Source organism: Elgaria multicarinata, chromosome 1 (genome assembly GCF_023053635.1).
Source record: "Elgaria multicarinata webbii isolate HBS135686 ecotype San Diego chromosome 1, rElgMul1.1.pri, whole genome shotgun sequence".
Taxonomy (NCBI): Eukaryota; Metazoa; Chordata; class Lepidosauria; order Squamata; family Anguidae; genus Elgaria; species Elgaria multicarinata.
In genome coordinates, this window is record NC_086171.1 from 151,858,144 (window position 1) to 151,875,418 (window position 17,275).

The 17,275-nt window shown below is 44.4% G+C and overlaps 1 protein-coding gene across 1 annotated transcript in view; it reads left to right on the plus strand.

Moving 5' to 3' along the window:
- Positions 1-9,417: 9,417 nt before the first annotated feature.
- MOB3C (MOB kinase activator 3C) overlaps positions 9,418-17,275 on the plus strand; it is a 42,149-nt gene continuing 34,291 nt past the window's right edge. The window contains exon 1 of the mRNA XM_063139327.1: positions 9,418-9,580. The gene's annotated coding sequence lies outside the window, so the exon portion shown is untranslated. The remainder of the gene's footprint in view (positions 9,581-17,275) is intronic.

Below are 17,275 nucleotides of genomic sequence, written 5' to 3' on the forward strand. Positions count from 1 at the left end.
AGGTGTGCTGTAGTAATGTATGTTATGCGCATGAATTTCTATCACAGGAAAATTTATATCTTATGTGAAGGAAAATAAATCATTCTAATGCACCTCATGTTGGCATGACCAGAAGAATGGAAACAGCCCAGCTTTGGTGCCAGGTATTTTATCTCTAAAATCCAGCTGAACCTGTTGGGCTGTACTCTCAGGCCTTCATTGCTGTCTCCTGTAGTATTTCCCAGAAGCATCTTGTTACAGGAACCTGTGAGTAATTCTTCTCACTATTTGCTCAATCCATGCCAAGTGTATGAGCAATGTCATTAATAGAGACTGAGTGGCTTTCCAAATCTTGCTCCTGGCAGCTCACATAGCAAGCAGAAACCTTTTCAGGAGCCTCCAGGGCAGAATGTCGTGATTGCACACATGGTCCTGGAGACAGAGTGATTGGAAGTCTCCTCTTTGAGGCCCTTCAGTGTCCAAACATGTGGCAGAGGCAGAATTACTTTGATGCTGGAAAAAAGGGCAACTAGCCCCTTACCCATCACAGGCAAATGCACTTCTGCATATCAAATCTAGCTTAGGCAGTTACGCCATGCAATTGCTATACCGTGGGCCACAATAAACATTGTTTTAAATGTGTGTCTAGCAGCTATGTATTCTTCACCCCATTTTTACTCTAGAGTAAGCACAGAGCCACTGCCTGAGCTCCAAAGGTAGGGAGTTCCCTAGAAAGGGGGCCACCACACTGAAGGCTCTTGTGGAAACCTGAGCTAGTAGTGAATAGGCCGCCAGTGCAGTAAAGGAGTTGCATGCTGAAAAATAGGGGTGTGCACGGACCCCCCCCCCCCCGATCTGCTTCTCTTCCAGATTCCCAACTTCTGGATCGGGTCTGCTCCACTCCGCCTATAGTCCGCTCCGGTTCGCTGTGAAGATCTGGATCCGGATCGGAGCTCTGCTTCCCCCCACCCTAGACTTGCATTGAAATCCAAAAAAGCCTACAACTTTTTTTTGTTAACATTAGAAACCTCAAACTCGGCACCATGATAGCTTATCCATGTATACACATGCATGCCAAGCCTCAAGCAAATCCAAGCCTCCCCTGATTTTCGGGGGAAATTTGAAAATCGGACACCCCATTTTCAGACATGGGATTTACTCTGACATTTTGACAGATAAAAACTTGGAAGCAGGCACCCTCACAGATGCCATCTAGATCCACATTCATGTCAAGTTTCCAGCAAATCCCATCATCCCCTGATTTTTGGCAGGGCTTTAACCTCTAAAGCATCGCTCCTAACCCCAATTCACACCCCTTTCAATATCTCCGTCAATTTTCATGTTAGAAATGTCAAATTAGGCACCATGACACCTGATGCATGTATACACATGCATGCCAAGCCTCAAGCAAATCCAAGCCTCCCCTGATTTTTGGGGAAATTTTGAAAATCGGACACCCCATTTTCAGACATGGGATTTTCTCTGACATTTTGACAGATAAAAAACTTTGAAGCAGGGACTCCCACAGATGCCATCTAGATCCACATTCATGGCAAGTTTCAAGCAAATCCCATCACCCCCTGACTTTTGGTGGGGCTTTAACCTTTTAACTCACCCCAAATCAAGTCCCATGCTTGAACTCCATCAATTTTCACGTTAGAAACGTCAAATTAGGCACCATGACACCTGATGCATGTATACACATGCATGCCAAGCCTCAAGCAAATCCAAGCCTCCCCTGATTTTGGGGGAATTTTTGAAAATTGGACACCCCAGTATCTCAGGGAAGCTGCAGACAGCTCAATGGGCTTTATTCATGGCCATTTCAAAGGAAATCCCAACATGCCATGAATTGGGGAGTAGATAAACCTAAATATGAATCTTCTTCCACACTTGAAACATTTATTTAGAACTTCAAAAAGTCTAAGTGAGCGCAGGAAGGACTTATCCCCTGAGTCAAAGCAAGACACACACAAACCATCCCTGCGAGGTGGGCCCATGATGTAGTACAGCTCCCAGGCACCAGGTGGGCAGAGAGGCAGGCAGAGATATACCATAGATCTCTGGGGGAGTCAGTCCCGGCAGATGCCCCACCACAGCAGCACCCCGGGGGAGGCAGCCAGACAGGCAGCAGACATTTCTGGGGGCACAAGGAAGTGAGCCAAGGATTGCTTGTTTCAAAGCCAGCAGTAATATATTGCAAACCAAACCTGCGAGGCGGGCACAGAGGAAGAGGACTGGGAGCAAGCATGCCGGAGGCTGGTGGGCAGTGGGCACGAACCACAAAGCCCATGATGTAGTACAGCTCCCAGGCACCAGGCGGGCAGAGAGGCAGGCAGAGATATGCCATAGATCTCTGGGGGAGTCAGTCCCGGCAGATGCCCCACCACAGCAGCACCCCGAGGGAGGCGGGAAAGCAGCCAGGCAGCAGACATTTCTGGGGGCACAAGGAAGTAAGCCAAGGATTGTTTGTTTCAAAGCCAGCAGTAATGCATTGGGCACAAGGAAGTGAGCCAAGTATTGTTTCAAAGCCAGTAATGCAAACCATCCTTGTGAGGTGGGAGCAGCACAGAGAGATGCCTTTTCTTTTGCATCCCATAACTAGGAGGCTAGGAGGATAAGAGTAAAGCTTTGTGATCCTTGCTTCAGAGTTGATTGATTGCATTGTGATCACAGCCATTATTAAACAACATCAAAATAATAACGTTAATAATAGCAGTACTAATTAATATTAATAGCAATAACAACAACAACAACAACAACAACAAGAAGGAGTTGAACCACAATGAAAGCCTGCCTGATTTCACTGAAGAGGAAAACCCAGGAGAGATTGGGCTATGGGGTGTATAAATATAAAATGTAATAAATAAATAAACAAAGGAGGGGTGGAATTAAAAGCAGCAGTGTTGCTGAATAAACAACAAGAAGAATTTTTAAAAAAAGGCTATGTCTGTGTTTTACCAGTAAGAGGAAAGTGAACGTGCCCAGGGGGAGGGGGATATGCCAATTTGACTGGCCCTAAGTAAGTACCAGGCTTTAAGAAACTACCTGACACTTCAACTCATGACAGGCATTAGCTTCTCCAGTCTCCACTGGTTAATCTTTGGAGGGCTCTGATGACCCTCCAAGGGCAGGCCAGTGTATGCACTGGGTACGTCCACATGCCCTAGGGGACCTCATCCCCTTGCACCACATCTATTCAGTTGTTCACCAAGGTTAGGGTGGGTAGCATTTGCTTTGTATATGATTTCAGGTTGTGTTTGTGCATTTGGTGGGGCTACTGTTTAAAAAAACACTGGGAAAAGTCCATTCAGAGACTAAGAAAGAGAAGTTTCCCAGTATCCCAAGTTACTAAGTATCCCATTTTGCCTATCCCCCCCTCCAACTTTGGGATTGGAGGATGCTTCATCAGGTGATCATGACTGGGAGTTGAATCTGCCTCTCAGCATTTCAAAAAAGTACCTCTCCCGCTTTTTTTACCCTATTTTTAAAAAAATTATAGCAAGCAAACCGCACCATGCAGAGTGCTGAAAATAGGCTCAAAATGACCCCCACCCACGACTCTCTAAGCACACCAAGTTTCAAATAGATAGTTTGAAAAACAAAAAAGTTATCCACTAATCTTTTCCGCAATGCAATGCAATCCTATGGGTGAAAAAATCCAAAATGGCGGGCGGATTGCTCCGCGAAAAGAGGAGCGCTCCGCTTATGGTCGCCTCTCTTCGCCATGCTTCTCCAGCCCCCCAATTTGCTTCTCCTCCGCTGCCTCAGGCGAAGGAGGATCACCCCAATTCGCTGTTGCTTCTCCGATTCTAAGCGAAGCGGATCACACCCCTACTGAAAAAGGACAGCTCCTGACAACAGCTGAGCTGCTGCATTCTGCACTAGCTCCAACCTTCAGACCAGTCTTAAGGGCAGCCCCACATACAGGACATTGCAATAATCCAGTCTTTAGGTTACTGGCACCTGTAGCACTGTGGCCAAGCTATGCTTGTCCAGGAGAGCCTGTAGGTGGCGAACCAGCTGGAGCTGTTAAAAGGAACTCTGAGCTGTCATGGCCGGTTGGGCCTCAAGCAACGGTGATGGATCAAGGAGTATTTCAGACTATGAACCTGAGCTTTCGAATGGAATGCAACCCCATCCAGAACAGACAGTGAGCCTATCTCCCAGACCCAGGAACCACTCATCCACAGGGCTTCCATCTTGCCAGGATTCAGTTTCAGTTTATTGGCCTTCATCCAGCCCATTACTGAGTCTAGCAACTGATCCAGGACTTGCACAGCCTCACCCAATTCAGATGTCAGAAGGAAACATCTAGAGTAAAAATGAGAAGATGACATAGCTGCTAGGCAGCCATTTAAAGCAATGTCTGCTTTGGGCCTGTTCTGATATCAAACGGGTGTCTATTTCACTACAAGTTCACCCATGTGATTGGTCGAAAGGCAACCCATAACAGGTTTAAGTGCCAGCAGAAATCACGTTCTGGGGAAGTTAGAACGGTATATTGCTGCTTAATTTATTATCTCCAGAGGGATTCAGAAAAGTGTAAATTGTCTTTCTAAAAGCTGCACTGATTTTAATCTACTGAGTCTCTTGCCCATGAAGAGACATCGTGGAGGAGGAAACAGGTCTGCGGAGAACAGCAAATAAGCAAAGGGGGAATGTCAACATCCCCGCCCCCCACAAGCTCAGCAGTGCCTAAAGGCAGTGAAGAATTATAGCCCTTCCTTCTTTGCGGTTCTTCCTCCTTCCATTTCTGATTAGATTGCTTGATCTGCAGATCAGGAGTCAGTTTAAGCTGTGCTGGAATGCAAGAGCAAGCGTGGGGACCTTTACCTGGTAGGTGTGTGGCTTATGGTTTCTCTTGATTTTGGTGTTGCATTTTGTTGTTGATCTATTGTTGCCTTGCATGAATTACAATTCCATCACAACAGTGATTTAACGCACTCTCGCCATGCCTGGTATGTGTTTTTGCAGCACGGTACTCACATTACGTCGTCCCTGTCCTGCGCTCATCTCGCCTCTTCTCCCTTTTCCACCTTATTTTGGAGTGGGGAAAGTCAGGTTTTGCAATAAAGCAACTCCTCCATCCCGTGTATTGCTGTGCTTGTGCTATATTGGACCATCCCCTTTGTTATTGGGTGTGTGTGTGTGTCAAAGGGTGGACTTACTGACAAAAGAGGAGGGCAGGGCGTTTCTCTGCTCAACTGCTCAACCATGAAGAGGAAGGGAGAGAGGGCGTTCTAACACCCCGTGGAGAAGGCGAGCAAGGCTACTGCTGCCCATGCCCGGACTTGGTCCCATTCAACTCTATGGTTCAACTCCTGAGTAGGCATGTCTAGCTTTCCTGACCAGAACATTGTCAGCTTCCCATTGCCATGCCAACATTGACCACAAACTTCTCTAAAAACTAATTGTAATACTCTTCACTTATATTGTTTAATATGATCGTAGGGGGAAAGATAGTGCGTTGTTTTATTATAATTGTGCAGTTTCAGGCTGCCGTACTATTGTATTTGTGCAGAAATAAAAAAATATTTTAAAAATCTATAAAAAATTAACTGTAGAGGGAAGGAGAATGTAGGGGGCAGGACAGGAGATTTCACTGTCACGGTAGTGATACAGGTGAAAAGATACATGAGCTGAAATAGCGCAACAACACTGAGATGTGAAAGTGCCCAGCACTAGACTCACTAAGGAAACGGAGGAGGGAAACCACGGACTCAAAGCAGGGGGGGAAAGTAGGTGTGATGGAGCTCTAAAATAGGAAACACTTGTCTTTATTTCGGTTTGATCATAATGGGTAAAAGAAGGCAAAATTAAAACAGGCTAATCAGTGGTGTAGCGGAGGCAGGGCTCTGAAGGTCGAAGCACCAGGACTTCTTGATTAGCAGGGACAATAATGTCTTCTGCCTTCCCATCCCACCCCCACCCCAAAGACTCCCTGTTAGTTTCAGTCCTCACAGTAACAGAGAGCAATGGATTCCAGCAGCAACAATACGTTGTTGTGAGCTATCCCTGGAGTAATCCGAAGTACTTGGGGGGTGGCTTAGTTTTGAATGGACAATAAAGACCCATTAGCTTTACAAAGGCCTTGCTCTTATTGAAAGACTTTGAGATAAAATGTTTCTGTTTGCTCTGGGCAAATAAACCCCTAGCAAATCTTGAGTTGGAGGGATCTTATGTTGTTTCCAGATATGTTGACCTGTTTCACACATAATGAGAAGCCAGCATGGCTGAATTTCCCCATGGGAATTGACATGGGGCTGTTTAAGGGTAGTGGGTGGCTTGTCAATCACCCCAAGAATACACCTTTGTCGGATTCACAAGTAACATGAAGCTATGTCGTGTCCTCGCTGTGGCCCAGATATTCAAAACGATGGCGGAAATTCAGTCATGGTGGCTTCTCATTACATGTAAACTGGGCTGCTGTGTGTCTCTCTTTCCCTCCCTCATGTAACCACTACATTGGCCTTCACTAGTCTATGACTGTCAACTGATCCTAATAAATTTGGTATCATGCTGCACACATTCACAAAATATAGATCAACACAGCTGTCTACATTTTCTGATTCTCCTTGGAGGCTTGGCTATGGGGGACTGTCATAATGAGTGCCTGCACTTCAAAATTTGTCACTGCAGACTATTCCGCCTTACCTATGGTGGCAGGTAAGAAGGGGCTCCTCCTTCACTCCAGCAGATAAGAATGGGGGAGTGGGGTGAAGAGAGACTATACTTGCTCCCCCATATTGGTTCCCTGAATAAAACCTTCTCCCTGCAGCTATTATCCACAGGTTGCTTCAGGACAGCAGGCTAATAGCACTACAATTCAAAAGTACATCTGTTCCGTCTTCCCACTCCCCTTAATGGATTTTTTTGGGGTAAGAAAAAGATGGAAGAAGCAGAAGGAAAACACAGGAGAGTCAAAAATGGAAGACAACAACATCTAGAGCTCCATAATATTCTATGAATGAAGCCATGCAATTTCACAATAAAATTTTTGTTTGGAAGCACCCAGAGTAGAAAACATACAGCCACAAAAGTGTGCCTTATATTTTCCTCTACATAGCAAATAGGTGAGGTGAAGTTGGATCGGGGCTATAGTACAGAGGGAGGGTTGGATCTTCCCTTCCCCAGCACTCTCCTCTCCCTCTCCACAGCTGCTTTTTGATGAAGGCAAATTGCAGCTGGATTTTGGGAGCTCCCATTACAGAATCCCAATGTAATGCGTAGTTTAGCCACAAGAAAGACACGAGTCTATGTCTCATAGTGAGTATTACAACACAATGGCCCCACTCAGAAGACACCTTAAACCACGGCTTTAACCATGGTGAATAAGGCTTTTTGCCTTATTCACCATGGTTAACGCCATGGTTTAAGGTGTCTTCTGAACACAGCCAATGTGTGATGCTATGTGGTCACTCTGTGCTTCTCTCCCCCACTGTCCCTCATCAATGGTGGGGTGGGGAGGTGCACAGCTCAATCACATCACATGTAATTACAAGCCAGAGAGGGCAAAAGTGAGATGAGTCAGGGCAGCTCCATCCTTATTCACACCTGCGAGTCTCTACACGGTGATGCAGTCATGAAGTGTTGAACATGCATGAGGGAAGGTTAAAGGGGTGTGTGTGTAGATAAATTCCTGGAGAAGAAGGCTACCAATGGCTACTAATCCTGATGGCTATGTGCTACCTCCAGTACCAGAGGCAGAGAACCTATGTACACCAGTTGCTGGGGAACATGGGCAGCGTTGCACCTGTGTCCTGCTTGTGGATACCTGGCCGACAGCTGGTTGGCCAATGTATGAACAGAATGCTGGGCTAGATGGGCCCTTGGTCTCATCCAGCATGGCTCTTCTTATGTCCTTATGAACCAGCCCCAAAATTGTTTTCAGAATATACTTAAGTAATTGTGGGCAAATATAAAAAAGAAGAAGAAGAAATCCTTCATTTGGTCTAGAATGTATTTTGAATTTAAAATAGCTTTTTGGCTTTCTGCTCCATGTTAAGGGAGGGGCTAGTGGGAGAGCGCATGCTTTGCATGCAAAAAGTCCTGCCTGTGGCATCTCCAAGTGGGGCTGGGAAAGGCACGAGACTGAGACTACTGTCAGGGCAGGGGCACCATAGGCAGAAAGTGGATCTCCAGATTTTTGGGACTTCAGCTCCCAGCATTCCTGATCATTAGCCATGCTGGCAGGGACCTCTGGGAGTTGACATCCAAAACATCTGGAGACCAGTGAATCAATGGTCTGACTTCTGTATACTGCAGCTTCCTACGTTCCTGCGTTACGGATATATGCTTGTGTGCAGTGGTAGAGAGAGGCTCAAAGTCACTTATTGAAAATAAGTGGCTTACCTCTGACCAGACATGTATAGGATTGAGCTGTCCATGTGCAAAAGTATTCCAAAGTCATTCCAATCATTCACTGTGATTAGTGGGGTCAGGGGGTGGCTTTACTGGGCACCTGCCAAAGCCCTTACTCCGGCACAGGGTCCTCTGCCACCCATCAGACCCTGGTCCTCTTCCTTCTTGAAGCCTCTGCCCATGCCCATGCTGCACTCTTCAGGTGCATAAATCGCGACAAGAGCAAGGAAAAAGAGGAGCTGCTCTTGCTTACCTTGCCCTTCTCCTTCTGTGTAGGCCAACTCAACGATGACAAAAACTGTGCAAGCTTTTGAGATCCCCAGATCTCTTCATTAGGCAAAAAGCACTTTGGCCGGAGTGGGGGGAGGCTGGCAGGGTGCTGTAGTCATGACGTTTGCATAGTCAACGTCTTAAGAGGATATGGAGGAGGAAGAGGAACTGAAGATTGGCCCACTGAAGGAGCCCCGCGGTGTTTTACCCCAAGGGGCCCACAGCACCTGCAACTGGCATTGAATGGTCTCAGTTATGCTTTCCACCCTCTCACCTTCATGCTGTTCTTCCTGCCCCATTGTTCTGTCTTGCAGGCAAGCCTCTCATCTCTGGAGATGGCTGGACAAATGGTCGTGCGGTCGTCTTCTTTTTATCTGTTTTCTTTGATGGAGTGACAGGTGACACTCTCCCTAAGACAGTGCGTAGGTGGAAGGCTAAATTCCTTATCTGAAACTTGTGAAGAGCGGGGGGAGTCATGGCAGAAATCTGAATTAAGTTTGCTCACTGATCTTTTGGTATGGAAATTTATGATGGGGCCCCAAACTCCCTTTGAATCTGGAGCCAAGAAAAGCAAAAGAAAGAAAGAAAAAGAGTTGAAATTGTGCAGTGTTGTGTGTATGAGGGAGAGAGAGAGAGAGATTTTCCCAAGGATCTTTCACAGAGCAGCGGGCCGCACATAGGAGTGTAAAAGGCGTCGCTGGGGGAGGGTGAGAGGAAGAGCTGGCATGTTTGCAAGGACAGCTGTAGTCCTCTAGACACAATCAGGATGTGACATCACTGACAAGGAGACAAAAAAAGGGGCAGAGTTTCTTTAATGAAAACCCCAGCAAGGGTTTCTGGTGTGGAATGTCTTATCCCCGAGCTCTCGGTAACCCACTGGCAATTTTAGAAAAGCAATCCGTCTCTTCAGGCATTTCTGGTGCTGCAGAGGTAACACATTTTGTTCGGATCAGCTGTGGAGTTGAGGGTGAGTGTGTGTTTTTCTAAACGTTTTCGTCCACCCAGAAGTTTGATCAGAGCACAGCCAAGCTCCAGCTACGCTCTCCTGGTGAATTTGTCTCTTCAGCGTGATGTTCTTTGCAGCTAGGCTGGGACACGTTCGCAGCCTTGTGGTCCTGTTTGTTTGTTTTTTAAGCCACTGATTTCTGGACTTTTCAACCCTTATGCTGCCAGCAGTGGAATTGGAAACAGCACGATTTGAGCAGGGGGAAATTTTGGAAAGGTGACAGGAGGTTCTTCTGTTAAGGTGTTTGCAAATATTTGCTGTGTGTCCAGATGCTGTGGTGGAGCCAATTACTGGCGACAGAAACAAATGCGAGCCATGCTGTTTTCTGGAGCAGAAAATATCCCCAGCAAAGTTTGTGTCAGCATTATTAGGGGCTTGTTGGTATTGGATGGCCGCCAGTTGCCACTTGGCAACAACACCAAGGAAACTACAAGCACAATGCCCAATAATCTGTGTAGACTGACTGAATCATCACATAATTGTGTGTTCCAAAAACTGGTGTCTGTATGTTTGCGATAGAGAATAGTCTGACTCAAATAACGTGTGGGTCAGTGTTCCCCAGCCTCTGAGATGCTGAAGTAATTGCAGAGACATATGCACAGTTGCCTGGGAGTAAACACCATTGAACACAATGGGCCTTTCTTCTGAGTAGGCATGCACAGAATTGTCCCGTAAAAGGACTTCATATTTTGTACAGGACATCTGAAAGGGGGGGGGCACATTGTGTGCCTATGCTCAGCACTCACCTACATTGGCCCTAATTAAGGGGCCAGTGCAGGGGGCTAAAATCTGCAGTGTCTCTCTTGGCACTCCTAGCTTCTTCTTTTGCATGCTTGTGGCTGAGCCAGGGTCCCAGTCTTTAATCATCCTATTTCATATACCAGGGCTGAGACTGCATATAATACAGAGAAGTGCCTCTGACCATGTGCAGAAGGTTTTAGCACTGCAGAATCGTAGTTTAGCTCCACTCACATTTAGGATTAAGTAGAGCTTCTAGGGCAAATAACATGTCTGTTAGGCAGGCCTCAGTCTCTTTACCAAGATATTCAGAGGGGCGGTGTGTGTGTGTGTGTGTGTGTGTGTGTGTGTGTGTGTGTGTGTGTGTAGTTGACGTGAGTCCCAAGCAAATATCATTTTTCATTGGCTGGCTAATGACTTGCTGAGGATTGTGTCTTGTAACAATTGGATTGCTTAAGCAGAGCCACTGAGAGAGTCATCTGGGCTGCAGTCTTATGCACACTTTACCTGGGACTAAATCCCAATACAGTTTGTGATTCACTTCTGAGTAAGCATGTGTAAGATTGTATTGCTATTTATTTATTTATTTATTTATTTATTGCATTTATATACTGCCCCATAGCCGAAGCTCTCTGGGCGGTTTACAAAAGTTAAAAACAGTAAACATTAAAAACAAATATACAAAGTCTAAAAACATAAAAAGCACAAAAACAACAATATCCTTATAAAAACAGCTATTCTGGGGTCTGTTAAAAACAAACAAACAAACTCAGCTCATGTTGTTAGATGCTGTTAAATGCCTTGGAGACGAGAAAGGTCTTACCTGGCGCCGAAAAGATAACAATGTTAGCTTATCTCCCTAATTGGAGTTGCCGAAACAGGGGGCATTTTGACTTTCTTGAGTGAACAGCTGATTTGAATCATTTTGCCTAGAAACTGGATTAACACAGACAATGGGCCCAGAATTCTTTCTTTCTTTCTTTCTTTCTTTCTTTCTTTCTTTCTTTCTTTCTTCTGCTTTATACCTATCTTTGTAATACACTGTTCAAGGTGTATTAGCCCTCATAACTCAATTAAAATCAGTATCTCAGGATCAGATTTTGACTGGCAGCATGAGTGCTGCCAGTCATGGGGCCAGGAACAAGAGAAGTAACACAAATTTCCAAAGAGCTACTCCCTAGGGACCATTTCACATGTCATGGGGCACGTCTCTTGTTGCAGCCTGATGAAAGCAGAAGTGATTATTAGTCATTTCTACATTCCGTGTGTAGAATGTGCATTACAGTTCTTTTCTCATTCTTCCCCACAGCTACTCCAATGATTTAGACTGGGCTAATAGTCACTTACTTGCTGCTCATCATCCATTGAGCTGTTGCATACATATGAATCATGTAGTTCAATCTTCAGCATGTCAGAAATATGTCCCACTGAATTATTTTTATTTATGTTTCCTTTTATATATCTATATCTATATATTACACATACTATAAGAGCAATACAACATTGTATTCAGCAATCGACAAGCCATCCCTTCTCATGGGCAGGATCTACACTACTACTTTGTAACAGTTTATAATGGTTTTGACAACTGTTCAGGCCCAGGACACATTCCACATACCGTTTTCAAAATGTTTTCAAAGTGTCATATCCTTCTTGTTGTAGGTCTCTAATTAGTTATATGCATTTCCACACATACTTAAATATTTATTAGATGTCTCATATGCAAAATTCAATGGAGCTTACTCCCAGGTAAGGATTTCAGCCTGTCTTCCATTTACAGACCCCAAACCTCATCCACATTTTAGGTATACCTGGGAATGGTCCATTCATAAATAGAACTAATTTCTCCGGTTCCATCACACCAGCGTTTTATCGCACTCTCGTCATGCCGGTTTTGCTGTTTTGCAGTGTGGTACTCACATGACATCATGCCTGTCCTGCAGTAACTCTGCTTCTTCCCCTCCATTTGTCATGTTTTCCTAGAGTGGAGCAAAACTGGTTTATTTCCTCCATGTGGGATTAAGGCACTCTTCCGTCCCCATGTATTGCCGTTCCGGCACCATGTCCTTTGTTGGAGGAGTGTGTTTTGAAGGGAGGTCTTGCTGATGAAAAATTCTCTCAAATCATTCACCCACCCACACCTCTGATTCTGTGTTAATCCACCCATGCACATTTATGGAGGATAAAAGCTCCCTCCATAAATGTGCAGGGATGGATTAAATCAGAATCAGAAGTGTGTGTTTGTGTTTATGTGGGCGAATGGTTTGAGGGGAAACATTAAACAAATTGTAAAAAATCAATGGATGAAGGGATCTCTTTCAAACTTTGCATGCCTAAAGCCCTACTTAAGAGCTATCATGGCACCAAGTTTCATCTATCTTTAAAAATGAGGGAGATGTAAACATTTCAGTTATGTCCATCACATTGGCTGATGGGTCTGGGATTTTCCACAGTTACCTACAAAGGTAACTGTGGTTGTGGATTCATTGGGACTTTGACTGGGAATAATGAGTGCAGTGATCCTATATTGTTGAGTGTTATTAACTGGGATTTGGAGAGGGGGGATAAAATAACTGGGGTGTGGGAGCATGAAAATGGGGAACACACTGAGATCTTTAAACACCGAAGAAGAGGCAGGGGGCAGCCTTGGCTATGCTTTTCCGACAAGGCATAGGGGAAAGGGTGTGTGAAAGTTAGGAAGCTGGTTTGGCGCTAAGCAAAGAGGTGGTGAAGAAAGTCACCCCTGTGCTGTCAGGAGGACTCCATGCCTGTCTTTAAGCCCTCCTCACTCCCCCTCCCCAGCACTTCCCAAACACTTTGGGGACTTCTGCAACATAAAGAAGTCCTGCCTGTGACTCACCAAACTTTAACCATTGTGATCACTCCGGTGTTGGGAACGCTCGGTATCAATCAGGTGTTGAGTGAAGGTGCCCATGTCCATCACCGGACAAGAACCAATGAACTGGAGGGGGAAGGAGAAGGGGCGGGGTGGGTGCAATAGCAGGAGAGCAAACAAGTGAAAAGAGAATTGATGATCATGAAAGGGAACAGCCTTTGCCCTGCTAATGAAATGGAGGTCAAAATTGTGGGTGCATAGCAAGAAAAAAAAAAGTAGGGGGTGATGGAGCTTCTCATGTGTTGCCTATAAGAAGGTGCAGTGGTGCTCTCTTCCACGGAGACTCATCATACCCTGATGAGTTCCCCAAACTGTAAGATATAAAGTGAAGAAAAAAGCCACCAAAATGATCAAGCATCTGGAGCAACTCTCCTATGAGGAAAGATTAAAAATTTGGGGGCTTTTAAGTTTAGAAAAAGGGGGAGTAAGGAGAGAGGACATAGAGGTGCAAAAAATTGTGCATGGTGTGGAGAAAGTTGATAGGGAAACATTTTCTCTCTCTCATAATACCAGAATCTTGGGTCATCCCATGGAGTGAAATGGTGAGAAATTCAGGAGAGATTATAGGAAATAATTCTTCACTTAGCACATAGTTAAGTTATGTAATTCGCTACCGCAAGATGTAGTAATGGGCACCAATATGGACGAGACTGCAAACTTCAAATGGAAGAAGCTGCATCGGAGATACATGTGTATTCCACAGAAAACTCAAAGGTCATAAACCTAATACCACAGAATACCAATAATATGTGCCACAAAATTAACCTAGAAGTCTCCACATTGGGCTGATGTGTGGTTGATTTGCATAACATGAAAAAGAAAGTAGCCTCGGATTCCTGTCAGGGTTGGATTTTCATTATTATCTCCAGCAAGAATGACTTTCTATTCTTTGCTCTGAATATTTTATTCTCTTGTGACTCCTTTTTCAAGACTTCTTGTCAGGCAAGTGTAGTTGGCTTTCTTTCCCCATGCTCTCCAGCTTTAAACACACACACACACACACACACACACACACACACACACACACACACACACACACACACACAATCTCCTCTCTCCTGACTGCCATTTTCTTGGAACAAGCTCTGGAATTTTCCATATTTGATAGCTGAATAAGTGTTCTCTGGAAAACAAATTCTTGTGAGTGAATTTTAAGCTCAAACAGCAATGTGCTTGAAGAGCAAACAAACGTAGCACAGCAAACACTTTCAGAGGAATAATTGTCAATGGACAAGTCAGTGGACACAGATTTTCTTTCATTACCAGTTCATGTGCAGTTAAAACATGAAATTAAATCCCTGCCCCTAGTCCTCTTCTAAATCCTAATCTTTCAATATTGAAAATTTGTTGAATATTCAGTGTCAATAAATTAGCTGTCTGTATATTCAATTTCAACATTCAGTAGTAGTTGACAATTAATATTTAACAGCATAAGAGTAGTTGATAGTTTGCATGCAATGGTATTTATTACTTGGCAGTATTTAAATGTTGATATGAAATGGTATTTAACATTTGAGAGCTGTCAGTATTTGATGATGAACAACTTGTGTTAAGATAGTGGATAGTATTTGATCAGCAGCACTATTTGATATTAGAATGTTTTGATATTTGTCTTCTGGAACCTTCACTGTCTTGATTATCCTTCTTGAACTGTGATGCCCAATACTAAATTCATAGAATCATAGAATCATAGAATAGCAGAGTTGGAAGGGGCCTACAAGGCCATCAAGTCCAACCCCCTGCTCAATGCAGGAATCCACCCTAAAGCATCCCTGACAGATGCTTGTCCAGCTGCCTCTTGAAGGCCTCTAGTGTGGGAGAGGCCACAACCTCCCTAGGTAGCTGATTCCATTGTCGCACTGCTCTAACAGTCAGGAAGTTTTTCCTGATGTCCAGCCAGAATCTGGCTTCCTTTAACTTGAGCCCGTTATTCCGTGTCCTGCACTCTGGGAGGATCAAGAAGAGATCCTGGCTCTCCTCTGTGTGACAACCTTTCAAGTATTTGAAGAGTGCTATCATGTCTCCCCTCAATCTTCTCTTTTCCAGGCTAAACATGCCCAGTTCTTTCAGTCTCTCTTCATAGGGCTTTGTTTCTAGACCTCTGATCATCCTGGTTGCCCTCTTCTGAACACGCTCCAGCTTGTCTGCATCCTTCTTGAATTGTGGAGCCCAGAACTGGACACAATACTCTAGATGAGGCCTAACCAGGGCCGAATAGAGAGGAACCAGTACCTCACGTGATTTGGAAGCTATACATCTATTAATGCAGCCCAAAATAGCATTTGCCTTTCTTGCAGCCATATTGCACTGTTGGCTCATATTCAGCTTGTGATCTACAACAATTCCAAGATCTTTCTCGTGTGTAGTATTGCTGAGCCAAGTGTCCCCCATCTTGTAACTGTGCATTTGGTTTCTATTCCCTAAATGTAGAACTTGGCATTTATCCCTATTAAATTTCATTCTGTTGTTTTCAGCCCAGCACTCCAGCCTATCGGTTGGTCCTTTACAGCACAGAGTGGTGAGGTTCTATTAAGTTCTGGAACAGATGTCTCTGTTAAGAGCTGAAGTGAGAATTATCTCACTGCCATCTTATCAAAAGCAGGGTCCAGGGGAAAAAAGAATTCTACCACATTGTCCACTAAGTTAAATTAATTCCTGGACCAACAATTGTTTATCTTGGGGAATCTTTAGATAATCTGTTTCCAATTTGCTCTTACCAAAACACAAACACATAAATGTATAGCCAAGCAGTTGTGCATTTTTGCCAGATCTGGAAGAAACAAAACTTCCTATATGCAGATATAACTCAAATTCACCATTGCCATCCTTGAACATTCAAATTCAGTCTTAGAGGCTTTGAATCATAGTGATCAAATTGTTCTTGTACTTGTCAAATTGCTGATAGGCAATATCCAAAACAAACAGTTCTGGGCACCACACTTCAAGAAGGATGCAGACAAGATGGAGGGAATTCAGAGGAGGGCAACAAAGATGATCAGGGGTCTGGAAACAAAGGCCTGTGAGGAGATATTGAAAGAACTGGGCATGTTTAGCCTTAAGAAGAGAAGTCTGAGGGGAGACATGATAGCAGGCTGGCACACAGAAGAGAGTCAGGATCTCTTCTCAATCATCCCAGAGTGTAGGACATGGAATAATGGGCCAAAGTTACAGGAAGCCAGATTTTCCACATCAGAAAAAATGTCTTGACAGTTTTAGAGCAGTATGACAATGGAACCAATTACCTAGGGAGGCAGTGAGCTCTCCCAAACTAGAGGCATTCAAGATGCAGCTGGACAACTACCTGTCAACTATGCTTTAATGTGAATTTCTGCATTGAGCAGGGGTTTGGACTCGATGGCCTTATAGGCCCCTTCCAGCTCAACTATTCTATGATTCTGATACCTGAAGACAACTTTATTGTGTTTTCTGCTTGTGAGCAGCAACATTCTAGCTACTTCCTCTCCATATGTTAGAAGGAGATTTTGAAATGAGGTGAAAGGAATCCCCCTCCATTACATGATAAAACAGAAGCAAACAATGCTGTTAAACCCAAGAAGAACTGGGATTCACATCTGAGACAATAATGAGAAGCCTCCAGCCTTGTCATTCTGCCTTTATTGATTATACAGGGTGTCAAGTTCTCATGAATGGTTAAGGGGGGGGGGATTGCCAAGTGATAAATTTATCTTTTGATGTGCCTCCCTCCATTCATAGGAACTAAGTTAATGTGACCAGAATAGCTCATTTATCAGTTTTACTCATTCTATCACAAAGTTTTTGTTACCATATAGTAAAAGATGGTTGAATCCGCCTAAATCAGCCTGTCAAGAATCTATGAAAATACAGATAATACTGTCTGGGAGGGGGACTGCACATAAGGCTTGTGACGTTACTAAAGTGCGTACCTCAGCAAATGTCCATAAGGGAGATGAATATGTACAGTAGTGACAGAGAGCAGTGTGATCTTTCAGGGAAGCATGAACCCATTGAGAACAAGCTGAATCTCAGTCCCTAAGCCAGAC